Genomic DNA, 12,331 nt, shown 5'->3' with positions numbered 1-12,331 from the left:
CATCAAGTGTTTGTTTCCCTATGGCTCGGGACGCATTATATATATATATGTATATATACTCTTTTTTCTTGCTTTCTTAAAAGCCAAAAAGTCCAGCCTTGGTTCATTCTCATGCGTGTGTACATGCTTTTCTTTGTGTTCTCCCGAGAAAGGGAGAAGAAGAGGAGGCAATCACGAAACTAAGCGTCCTCCAACACACGGATGGGACGGTGCTTTACTATAGTCAATGAATGTTAGAATGACTAGTGCTCATGATTTTGCTGCTAAGAGCAGCTCTGTTAAAGAACTTGCGGTCGCAATCATGTGGTAAGCATTCCTTCCTCCGTGGTGATGAAGGGCGGCTTTGATTTCTAACTGGTTTCTGTCTTCGTTGACAAACTTGCTCTATGTCAGACTTAGTATTTGTCCATGGAAAGAAACATGAAGGTTCGGAAAGCATAGACTTACCCATCAAGACGAGGTGACCACCGGAGATGTTAATATATTGCAGCAAGTAACTCGCGAATGGGGTAGTCAAATCCCATCACGTAGCTTAGGACTAGGGTTTTTTTTATATCATCGTTACTTTGTTAGCTGAAGTCAGCCTCTCTACATCGAGCGAGGACCATCGCCTAGGTTTAGAATCCTAGAGTGGCAGGCATCTACTTGTTCGCTTTGCATTAAAAAGAAAGGTACGCATACGATCTCATGTACACATTGGAAGACCGAATGGAGAGCCGCAGCGTCATCGCCAGTCTGCTGAAAGAGATTCAAATGAAAATTAAGATGGTAAAAGCCATGTCAAATCACCTGCGTGCGTGACATGGATGGTCGAGAGGAGGAACAAGAAATGATGCTATTGAAAACAGTGGTTGGGTGTTCGGCGGCACATTCTGTGGCAGCAACTCTTGGCACGTATGCGAGGGAGGGATTCCAGGGACACAAGTAATCGATGTTGTAGTTGTACATGATCCTAATGTCAGCAGGGTGGGGTGGAACACAAGGAGGAGAGCATGTCGTGTCCCATCACGTAAGTAACAAATGTATGGCAATGAGCTGGATGATTGGCCTGTGCATGTCGAGGAGACCTTTTTTTTGTTTTCTGACATAACCTGTCATCTTCTCCGTGATGTGCATTTATTTCCTATTAATGTCCCGATCTGGCAGTCGATGCCGCAATGATCTGATTAGCAAACAACTGAGATACGTGTGGATCGCATTCTCCTACGATCACATCTGAATTGTCCTCGTCGACAAGTCAACCATGCATGCTGCAAGATGAATGAAATCGAAGCACAAGTTCAGAATTGTTTTCGAGCACTTGGATGATGAGCTAAAGAAGGTGGAGAGTTATTCGTTTAGGCAAATAAAAGCAGGGAGTGCTTTGAATTTTCCTCGATAAATTCAGAAAAGCAAGTTGGAAGAAGTATTAGAACAATGATGATGATGATGATGATGATGATGAAACCAATGAATGGAATGCAATGCAATAAATACCCTCTTTTCGCTTGCATCTTCTGTTGCCTCTACCCAGAAAGAGACGCAAGCATCACATGTATAGAAAGAAACAGAGGTGGCAAAGATGGCTTTGGTGGCTTTTCTTCATGTGGTCGCCTGCTACTTACCCACCCACCCCCACCTTGTCTGCAAGTCATACACTTTGAACAATCATTTTCTGCTTTTTCCTTGGTTTTGTAAGACGCTTTATCTCTGGTCTCCAGTTTCACTCCACGCTGCAATGCAAAGATGAGATTAATTACTCCCTGCTTCTCTCCAAGTCAACACTGCTATGAACAGAAGAAGAAGAAGAAGAAGAAAAAGAAGGTTAAATCTCACTGTGATCATCATTCATTACTCGAATACATACATACATACATACATACATACATAGAGAACAAATTACTTTCTGCAGCTGCATCAAATCCTACAGAGAAGCAATCGTACAAAACGCTTTGCTGTGCGAGTCACAAGATGCTAATTCCCATGTCATGGCTTCCAAGTTGCTAAACTACAAACATAAAAACAGAAGGATGTTTTATGGATTCTTTGTCTTCTTTTAGACTGTTACTGTACGACCACTGCATGCATGCATGCATGCACGATTTGTTTTGTTGAGGCCAGCTTACATGGTCCAACAGGCAACTCTGTACTTGTACATGATCCACCCATCATCGACTCGGGTGATGATGTTAGAAGCAATAAACTAATGATATATGCAGCTCCTTCTGTAATCAAATTGCGTCCCAGTGGTCTCACCTCTACACATATATGGTGGATACATGACATCTTACAGTAGTAGCCTGAGCCACCTGGTTAATTCAGAAAGTAAAAGATTAAAGCTTTTGCATACCAAAGTTACTTGAATGAGAAGCAAATAAAGCTTCCTTTTTTACCTTTTGTTCCTTTAGGAGGAGAGCAGGTGGATGATAAAAGACCTCTTTTCAGAGGTCATCGTACATCAGCATTTGTATAGCTTTTAAGACTTGAGATTATTTCTCTCTCTCTCTCTCTCTCTTCTTTTCTTTTACTGACACTCCTGCTGGTGGCCTCAAAAGAAAAGCAAAACCTTTTCTTTTACTTCCCTCCCGGACCTGTAGAGCTCAAATTATAAAAGAATGATTGTCACATGATGATATCTGCGTTCGCTCGTAAGGTTCCAAACCTCCTGCCTTTTTTTTTTTTTTTCACTCTCGGCTTCTCATGCTTCTCCCCCTCTTTCTTCGCTGGCGGCAAAGACGAGGAAGAGAGGGTGAGAGCGACAGCAGCGTGTGGTCAGTCCAGTCCAGTCCAGTCCAGTCCGTCCGCCCGTCCTTGGTGTTGACGCTATGGAGGGATGCATCAGAGCCTGTCGGCCCGAGGGGGGGGGGGGCCCATTGAGGTGACCCCTCTTCGATCCCTTGCATTCACCAGTCCTTTGCCGTGCTGTAGCTCTTCCCCATGACTCCCCTCCATAGACCACTGTGCTCTCTCTCTCTCTCTCTCTTATTCTGTGTGGTGGGCCCGAGTCAACGTTGGGAGGCTCCTTGGTCAACACGGGGCATGGTGGCCTATCCATAGTGTAGGTGATGTCCTCGTCAAAATGGTGTAACAGAGGTCAGAGAAGGCTCGTTGACCATTTCCCTCTCCGGTGCAGCTGCGTTTTGGGAACGCAAGGCTTTGGTTCCTGCACCTGAGGGTGAGATGTCAGATACACAGGTCATCTTAAAAAGAGGAGGAGATCAAGCAAACACCACGGCTTACCTCTGCGGTGATTCAGACTCCTCCTATTCATTGCATGGAAGAATTGAAACCTCGATTGTGATTTGTCCTGGAAACAAAATCCCCCAACATATTATTTATTATTATTATTATTTTCTGTCAGTCGGGAGTAGGGGGCGGGTGGCACTAGTGGTTCACGTACAGAATGTTACAAGGCGAAGAAGAAATGAATTGGCTCTCAAGCTGAAGACGTGGAAGTCGGAACACTACATCCGAAGGGCTTTCAAGTGGACCGCATCAAACAAACATGGACGTGAAGGATTTCATATGCCAATGCAGCAAAACCAAAGAGAAATCCAAAATTAAGGAGATTAAGAGAGTAAGGGGGGTGGGGACGAAAAGAAACAGCATGGAAAGGGACGCATGAGGAGCGCGAGAGGGAACAGTAGGCTCAGGTCAGCCCATCCCTCGGGGGAGTGGGGGGGGGGGGGGGGGGGGTCCAGAGCAGGAGCGCGAGGACCGAGGTGGGGAGGAAATGATATGGCACTCCATTGCTTTATGATTGGGAGCTGCCCGGGCTCGGCGTCCCATGCTTGTTGTCCTGGGTGGGGCTGTGAGAGAGAGAGAGAGAGAGAGAGAAAAGAGATAGGGGGGCATGCACAAGGCAGGCAGGCAGCTCCTCCTCCTCCTCCGCCTCGCTTCCCACACCACGGGTTGATGATGGCGACCACACCGTCCCCGTCTGCCTCCGGCCTTCCCGTCGCTGTCGGTGCCGGGGTCCAAGGCAGCGTGGTTCCCTGTCAAGAAAAGAGAGAAGAATAAGAGAGGAAAACACACAAAAGTCAGAGCGATTTCCCAGAGTTGTCATGCATCCATGTCTTCTCTTTCTCGAGCAATCCATCGAGGACGCAGAAAAGAGAGAAGGAAAACAAGCAAAAAATAAAAAAAAGTAACAGAACGCTGAAGCGCTATTGATGATGCACACATAGGAGAGCAGTAGTAGTTTGTCTTTCCTTTGCAAGCATTCTTGTCGGGGCATGAATAAAGAGGTTCAATCTTCCAATGTAGGTAGGCTTCCTCCATTTCCCCTTTTCCTTTTGCAAAATATATTTCTGACCAAGTGATTTTTTTTCTTCTTTCGCAAAACAGATTTTACAAAAATATGGTCTGGATTAATCTTTTTTTTTTTTTTTTGGGAGACAAAATGCACAGGTCTAATTTGCCAGCCCAGGAATGGTCTTATATGCTCCACAAATTCAAGGATTCGGCTTCCAACAGACACAAATCTACAAGAATTTGAGGAATTTATGTCATCAAACAGCAAACTCACAGTGCCTCCCTTCGATTCTTAACCTGCAAGGGGAAAGAACAAAAAGTCAAGTTTTAGTGGTACTAAGAAAGAAACATAATTTTCTTATTTATAGAGAACATACTTTTAACAAATATTATGGTGTTCCTACATATAATGTTCCTTGCAACCTATCACTTCCAACAGTAGTTGATTGATGATCAAAAGTTTCGCAGGACAGGTTTCAGCATGAATTTACAAGACTAGCTGAATCAGACATGGAGAATCCAGTATAATATGAAAAATATAGAGCAATAGCAACTTTCACCAGGAGAATTTTATGCACAAGAAAAGAAAGGAGAAATGATGGGCAACCGTTCCTAAATATGGTCTCAGAGACTCTGAGCATGCACAATCTGTGATAGATTATTATTCCATACATCTGGAGCTAATGTTGCAACCAACTGATGTATATGTTACAACAAACATAGTATTTAAAGCAGAGAGAGAGAAATATAGAGAGTATAGAGTTTGCATAAAACCTTGTGGCCTTTCTTGAAACCGCAAACTCTGAGATAATTGCCGTCATTCTAGATATACATGGTCTGCGAGTTGTGGCCAACGACCAAATGTCACCATGACTTGCAATCCATCTAAACATGATACGAAGCATCGTAAGATGCCATGATTGTAAATGAAATTTATTTAACTAAACTGTTTTTACCTCCCTGTTCATGGGTTATGTAAACCCTTAGCCTAATAATAATTTCGACAATGATGTCAATCTTATTACAGTATGCAGGTATCGGTGTTCACCTGACAAACATAATCCTGTGCTTGTGGCAGTTCTCACACTAGTCTAGGGTTAATAATAGTAAGACGGCCATTGATGATCAGGTGTTCATGGCTATGTAAGCATGTGTTTCTTTAACATGATTCCACTAGAAGAGGTCTCAGCTCAACAGAGACTTCAGTGTCATTATCATTTAATTCACCAGGGGATACCTATAGCATTAATCTGAAAACAGCGATCACAAGAGAATTGATTACAAATGTTTTCACAGCCCACAACCAAAACTCATGAGTTTAAGGACAGTTATCCCAAGCCCCAAATAGAAATCGAGATGCCTAAAACCAACAAAATTTACATTCAAACTGCATTTGAGATTTTCAAAGTTGGTTAGTGTGCCCAAGGATGGGAAAACAAGTTACAAGTCATAATATCACATCATTTCCATATATGCTGATTTTTTTTATGTTTTAGACTATCATATGATGATCATAATACACAGGTTCACAAATCAACTATAAGATAATAAGGTGGAAAAAAATAGAAGCAGTTCACAAAAATAACGGAACCATTGAATTCAGTATGGGATGAAAAATATAAGAGCATTGTCTTAAAAAATTAACTCATTACGCTTCTAATGTACCTAATGAGCATGACCTATCAATCATAAACTTTATCAAATAAAAGATGTCAGGTTTCAATACTGCCTAAATTTGGCACTTTTATGTCTACATCCCATGGTCGTTGCAAAAGGAAGTCTCTCTTGCCCTTATGTTTAAAGGGTCCACAGACCATACAGCAAAATGAGAAAAGGAAAGTGAAAACAAAACATATGTGCACTGGTCCAATCTCTTATTGATAAATTTAAGAACCAAACAGTTTTGTTCCTACTTGTCAACCAATGTATAATAAAAAAAATTACAGAAGGCTAGTAGTGACACAATAACAGAACCTATGGATTAGTAGCAGACACCAGTGAGTTCAAACAGGTAAACCATGCTCCAAAGTGGTAGATGCAGGCATTTTTCAAATATAATGGAAGGAATTGCAGAGTGGCGTATGATAATTCAACAACGTCCAGTAACTGAGTACAAATTACATGCTCATTGTCCTTAAGAGATTTAAGTTCATTATATATAACATCTAGCATGAACGTGCAAGACAGAGGAAGCACTTCTCAGTGTAACTGAATTATGGAAAAGGTCTTCCTATGGCCGTCAGTTATCTTCCATATACTGGATCCAACAAAGCATTCATGTTAATGATGCCAAATATTGCTTCATTCCAGCTAGTTAGTTCTCAAGGGTTACAGTACTTGCATTAAGAATCCATATATTTGTTCAGTCAATAATTATGGTCACTAACCCACTAAAAACATGAAAAGGAAAAGTAAAAAACAAATAAGGATGTCAAGAACAAGAGAAAAGTTCATGGTGTTGGCATAGCTTTGCAAGAAGACTTTCATCTGGGGGTATCGCATCACCATCGGTATGCTGCAAGCAGTAACAATACCATGATATAGACCCCCTGGGGCACTGGAAACATGTAATTATGCATATGAATTTGCTTTTATTCCACTTGCTGTCAGTTAGAGAAGAAAACAAGCAAAATTCATTTAATAAAACATGAAGGATGAATGACCAACCAACCATGATACAGAAGAAATCAAGATTCTGTTACTTCCAATATAATTCTTTATACCAAAGGATTTAATAGGCTTGACAAAGACAACAAAAAGGAAATGTGTTAACACATAGGTAAGGAAGTATGTACAACAAATAAGAAAGAAAATATACCATGTGAGAAAATCTACTGTTGGAAATGAACTAGACACAAGCTAGAATCCTGAAGAAATAGAAAGTGGGTGTTGCAAATTTGTTAGTTGAATGCTGCTATGCCAACCTTGCCAAAAGGAACAATTGATTCAACCGACAACAGTTGAGCAGCATGCGCCAAAGACATCAAATAGTGACTGGGAACAGCAGTGAAGAGACCAGCAAGCAAATATATGCCTCTTTAAGCACCAAAAAATGCTAGTATAAAGCAACAAACAGAGCATGTCATTTACAATTCTAACATAGACCAACTTCCTGTAACTCGCCATTATTTTGTTTAAAAGATTGCACACAGTAAAGAAAATTTCAAAATCTGAAGCATTTAGATTTAGCATGTGATACAGGTGTCATTGGTCTTGGCAAATTAATTATTTCAAACTCATAAGCCACATAAGGTGATAAATATAATACATGATCATATTTGATCATAAAAGAAAGGTTGAATGAAGTTTCCAAGAACTGCTACTCTTAACCAAATCATAATAAACTTCATTTAGTACCACTCACAGCATGAGATATCAGTGGCCCTATCGAGCGTATCAACTTGTGTATAATCAGAAGAAAACCCACAAACAATTAACAGGGAAGAAGACTGACACTGCTGATCGTCAATGGCAAAAAATTTAAATGTTAAGCGAGTATGGTACAATACCTAAGGTGTTCTTGCTCTGATGTAACCAAAGTGCATTAATTTATCATATAAAGCCACAATACTATTCACCTATTGTCTTCCAAAAGAATAACACTCCTATATAGCAAATTGATGATGGTACATCCATTTTGATAAACTTTGTAAATAAGAGTATAGATATTTAGTGACATCAAATTAGCAAATTCCGATTACAAGAAATAATCAGTAAGAAATGACCAACTCAACCAGAATTTACATGCTATTTACCTTTTTCGTCAATCAAATGGAAGTCCGTTTGGCTTATTATTGCTTCTTACAATTTTTACTCGGAGAAAGAGCCATGCCGTTTTTCAATCACATAATTTGCTGAATCTTGTAAGTCAAATCGAAAAACCCAGACCCCTTACACTTCCCACCCTCAGCTGCTGCAACTTCAAAATGGTACCAAATTTCACAAACATCGCATATAATAGTTATTCCTATGCCAACTAATGCCCTTAATCATATTCCAAAAGCTTTCAAAATGATATACATTATAAAATAGCATCACCTAGAAAGATATAAGCACAAGTCATAAACAGCTTTCAAGAGGACCATAAAGTCCACCTCCACGAACAGATCACTTGCATCTAGGCCTAGGACCACATGAATTGAATCAATGATCCACAGTAAGCATTGCTGTCATTCATATTTCATACCACAAAATCTAATGTTATGACTAAAAGTAAACGATCCTCAAAAGGTGGCTAACACTTAGTGCAAAATCGTAGTGAAGAATTAAGGTGCTTAACGAACGACTTGTACATATGTAGAACGAATGATACGAAGAATTGGAAAGAAACAATGACATCCTTATGGCAAGACTATAGTCACTATATTATGCATCATGCAACAAATTTTGCCTAATTAACCAAGAAAAGAAGCAACAACCAACAGGAACAAATTGGAGAAAAACGATACAGGTGGGAAACAGACATCAACAGATACAGGATCATTGCTCCTTTAACATGACTAACCTAAATAATTGATATAAAGTACCAAAAGCTGATTCCTAGAAAGTGATTTTTCAGAGTCCACGGAGATGATCACATACCAAATACCATAAAGAGGATAATACAGGAAGATATCTTTTCCGGATGATAGAAAAGGTGTCCAAAAGAAAACACAGGAAGTTATAATAGAGAATTCATCTCATCTCCGCAGAGTAGCGTAAAGCAACCAGAGAAGTCAACAAGTTCGTTCTATCGATGACATGATCCCACGAGAAGAATCCAAGGAAAGGAATCCATAAAAGGAGATACCAATCGTTACCCATTACAAAAACAAAAGCAAGCACCAATCGCAGAGGAACAACTAAAAAAGAATTCCCCAAAATATTTCAAGAAACAGATCTCACGAGAAAACGAATCCATGGAGGACGAAGACAACGATCATCCCCAAAACAAAAACATTCCGGATTAAAGCGTGTACCAATCAAAAGAGAACGCAATTGAACGCAAATAATTCCCAAAAAGCGATGACATGATCTCACGAGGACGGTTCAATAAGAATATCCAAAAAAGAAGGTAGCAATCATGCCCCGAAACAAAAGGACTCCGTCTAAAAGCAGTTGCCATGAAAGAACAAGCACCCACACCGAATTCCCAAAAGGATTTCAGGAAACAGACCTGAGGGACACGTTCGGTCGATGCAGAACTCAACGGAGGATACGAGGTCGACGACGGCGCCATCGCATCCTCGAGTGGTCACCACCGCTACTCCGGCCGCTTGCACATCCTCCTCCTACTGGCCCTTGCAACGCGCGTGGAGAAGGCGATCCATCGTAATTAAAATTACTCTCTCTCTCTCTCTCTCTCTCTCTCTCTATATATATATATATATATATATATATACATATATATATATATATATACATATATATATACATACATATATATATATATGTATGTATATATATATATATGTATATATGTATATATATATATGCAATTTTCTCCTTCTATTAATATCAGATTCGTTTCTCGTATCTCTTTTTCCGCTCCTCGACTGCTCTGTTCTCTGAAGTGTGAACAGTTGAGAGTGGAGGACTGGTGTTCGAGGGAATGCCGATGAAGAATGTTGTCACATGGATCTGTTGGATCGATGCATATGGAGAGGACGGGGATGGATAAGGAGCCTCGACACTGTTTTAGTAGATCGTAGCAGTAGGCATCGAAGCCATGAATGTTAGTGTAATAGGGTGCTTGGTACGCCTGTGGCGAACCGACAGCTCGAGGGGAAGGCCTGCGCAATGAGGAGTTGTTGAGAATTGGCTTCAAGTCTGATGTTGTATTCCAGTGCAAGAGACTTGGTCTCGCCCAAGAAGTGTTTGAGGGTTTGCTGAGAAGATCTTGAACCCTGCACAGAAAGATGGCTTTGAGGATGCCTCACTTTAGATTCATTCGAAGGGGTCGGTGTAATTCCTGCACTGGCCAATCTGATTGATTTGAGGATTGTGTTTGGATGACTGCGATGGAAGAGAGGCATGTGACGATGTACATTGGCCGTTATCGATGGTTATGGAATGGATCGATTCGGGAAATCTGCGATCGAGCATGTTGAGGAGAGGTATTTCGGCTGATCTTTCTTTCTGCATAGGCTTCATGTAATTGCTATATCTGAGTTTTGGGCCTTGATGACTGAAGGATTGCTCGTGATTTTGATACTGTGAGATTAATGTAGTTTCCAGCCAGAGAGAACAAGGATTTCATGCAGGAAACAAAATGCGAGGAAAGAACGACAAATGATGAACAAGGAAAGGAATTTGCTGGTTTAGAATCAGGTAAAATTAGCATCTCTTTATCAATGGATTGCCAAATTATTGATCTGAATAACTTTGCAAGATACTTTAGTTGATGTTATTTCGCATGCTTATAGAAAGATCTCTGGCATCTTCTCATTGTCATTGTAGTATCTCATATTCTGAAGGAGCTATCAGTAGAAAATGTACATGGAAATGGCTGCAACAATAGTTTTCTCTAACTTAAAAGAGTTCCATCATTTCCAATGTCTCAAGGAAATCTTTCTTGGTGAGATCTCCAGAACTTGGTGTTCTTAAGATGCAACTTGAATTAAAGAACCTAAATGGCATGACCTTTACGCAACTAACATCAAATATCAAAATTGTTGGTTGATGTTTGTGCATAATTTGAATGCATGATTCAGCAAGTGTGTCTGGGATCTAGACATGTAATTTCTAAGCTGTCACTGAGTCCAGGACACATAAAACTGAAGTTTCACTTGGGTATGATGTATTAAGCTTAAGTTTTCTGATAAGGGAAAAAGAAGCTTTGACATCCACTGTTGTTGTTTGATCTTACCTTAGTTTGGCATGATATGATCATGGAGTTGTTTACATTTGGTGTTCATACTTAACCATTACAGAAGTACATCATTAGCAGTAACTCTCAAGCTATCTATTATTTACATTCATCATTAGCAGTAACTCTTAAGCTAATCGTTTTTTACATTCATCAACTGTTGTGGTTTATAATCTTACCATAGTTTGGCATGATATGACCATGAAGTTTTTCTCACTGTAGATTACATACACAATGTAAACTTCAACTTATTTGGGGGTTTGGTGTTCTTACTAACAATTACAGAAGTACATCATTAGCAGTAACTCTTAAGCTATCCATTATTTACATTCATCATGAGTCATGCACTTGCTTCACCAACGTAGGTTAGCATGGCAACAATTCTTCTTGAGAAAATCTCAAGACAAACTATTGCTTGAAGGAAGCTGGTGGCACTGACATGTTAGAGTAATAAAGTATAGTACTAGCAGTAGTCTACATGGATTGGATAGTCCATCATATACATGAGACAAAATATATCAAGTCACAAGGCTCTGTTCTGCTCTCATCACATGAACTCCAGTAAAAATGATGCATGTGACCCTTGCACATCAAGCATTACAATGCCTCATGTTCTCAGTTAAACTAGATGATCTGCTGCCTGCTTGTTCTTGAGACCAAGAGTGGATTAAAGACATGCAGGATGAGTTATTTTAACCCAAGAGCTTGACTTTCGAAGTATGCAATTGTCCACAACCCAATCTCAACTCCCAAAAACCAAACAAAGAGCTCAGAGCACGAGACTGTTATTAGTATCTTAGCCAAGTGTGCATCATTATAAATGAGATTATGTCAGTGGAAAACAATGCTCCCCTCCATTGGTCCAGCCCCACATGCATGAGGGCTTGGAATAATCTCACGTTTTCATGCAATAGAAAAGTAGCAGGTCACTGCACCGAAGAGTATTAATTAGCTGAACATTGAGAAGTGAAACTGAGCCACTGACCTTGCTTGTCTCCATCTGGTTGAAGTATTTAAAGACCTATTTGGCTGTGAGGGCAGCAGTGGCTGCCACCTTCTCTTTTCTGATTCATAACTCGCCACCTTTTGAAGGTTTAATTGTCCGAGAAGGTGGCGGTGGCTTTATGCCTCTCAGAGAGTGCATGTGCAACAGAGAGAACAGAGCTTGGGTACATGGAGATGGGTTGCAGTGCATGTGTTTTCCGTAGAAAGGTTGAAGGAGGTGCCGAGTGCTGTGGGATCTACACGATT

At 40.4% G+C, this 12,331-nt stretch overlaps 1 long non-coding RNA gene across 8 annotated transcripts; it reads right to left on the bottom strand.

Moving 5' to 3' along the window:
- Positions 1-1,816: 1,816 nt before the first annotated feature.
- On the bottom strand, positions 1,817-9,565 carry LOC103980477 (uncharacterized). 8 transcript variants are annotated; one of them, XR_010486216.1, is made up of 7 exons: positions 9,389-9,565; positions 8,272-8,356; positions 7,989-8,146; positions 5,008-6,748; positions 3,220-4,530; positions 2,373-3,148; positions 1,817-2,288 (listed from the first exon to the last, which is right to left on the bottom strand). It is a non-coding gene; the product is annotated as an uncharacterized LOC103980477 (long non-coding RNA). The 8 variants fall into 8 exon arrangements; XR_010486213.1 differs by lacking the exon at positions 8,272-8,356 and having other exon boundaries at positions 3,220-3,286; positions 3,380-4,530; positions 7,989-8,152; XR_010486210.1 differs by lacking the exon at positions 8,272-8,356 and having other exon boundaries at positions 7,989-8,152.
- Between the last annotated feature and the right edge of the window lie 2,766 nt (positions 9,566-12,331).

The sequence above is a fragment of the Musa acuminata genome, chromosome BXJ2-4 (assembly GCF_036884655.1).
Source record: "Musa acuminata AAA Group cultivar baxijiao chromosome BXJ2-4, Cavendish_Baxijiao_AAA, whole genome shotgun sequence".
Taxonomy (NCBI): domain Eukaryota; kingdom Viridiplantae; phylum Streptophyta; class Magnoliopsida; order Zingiberales; family Musaceae; genus Musa; species Musa acuminata.
The sequence above is the reverse complement of the archived record's forward strand: the minus strand, read 5'-3'. Positions and strand labels throughout refer to the sequence as shown.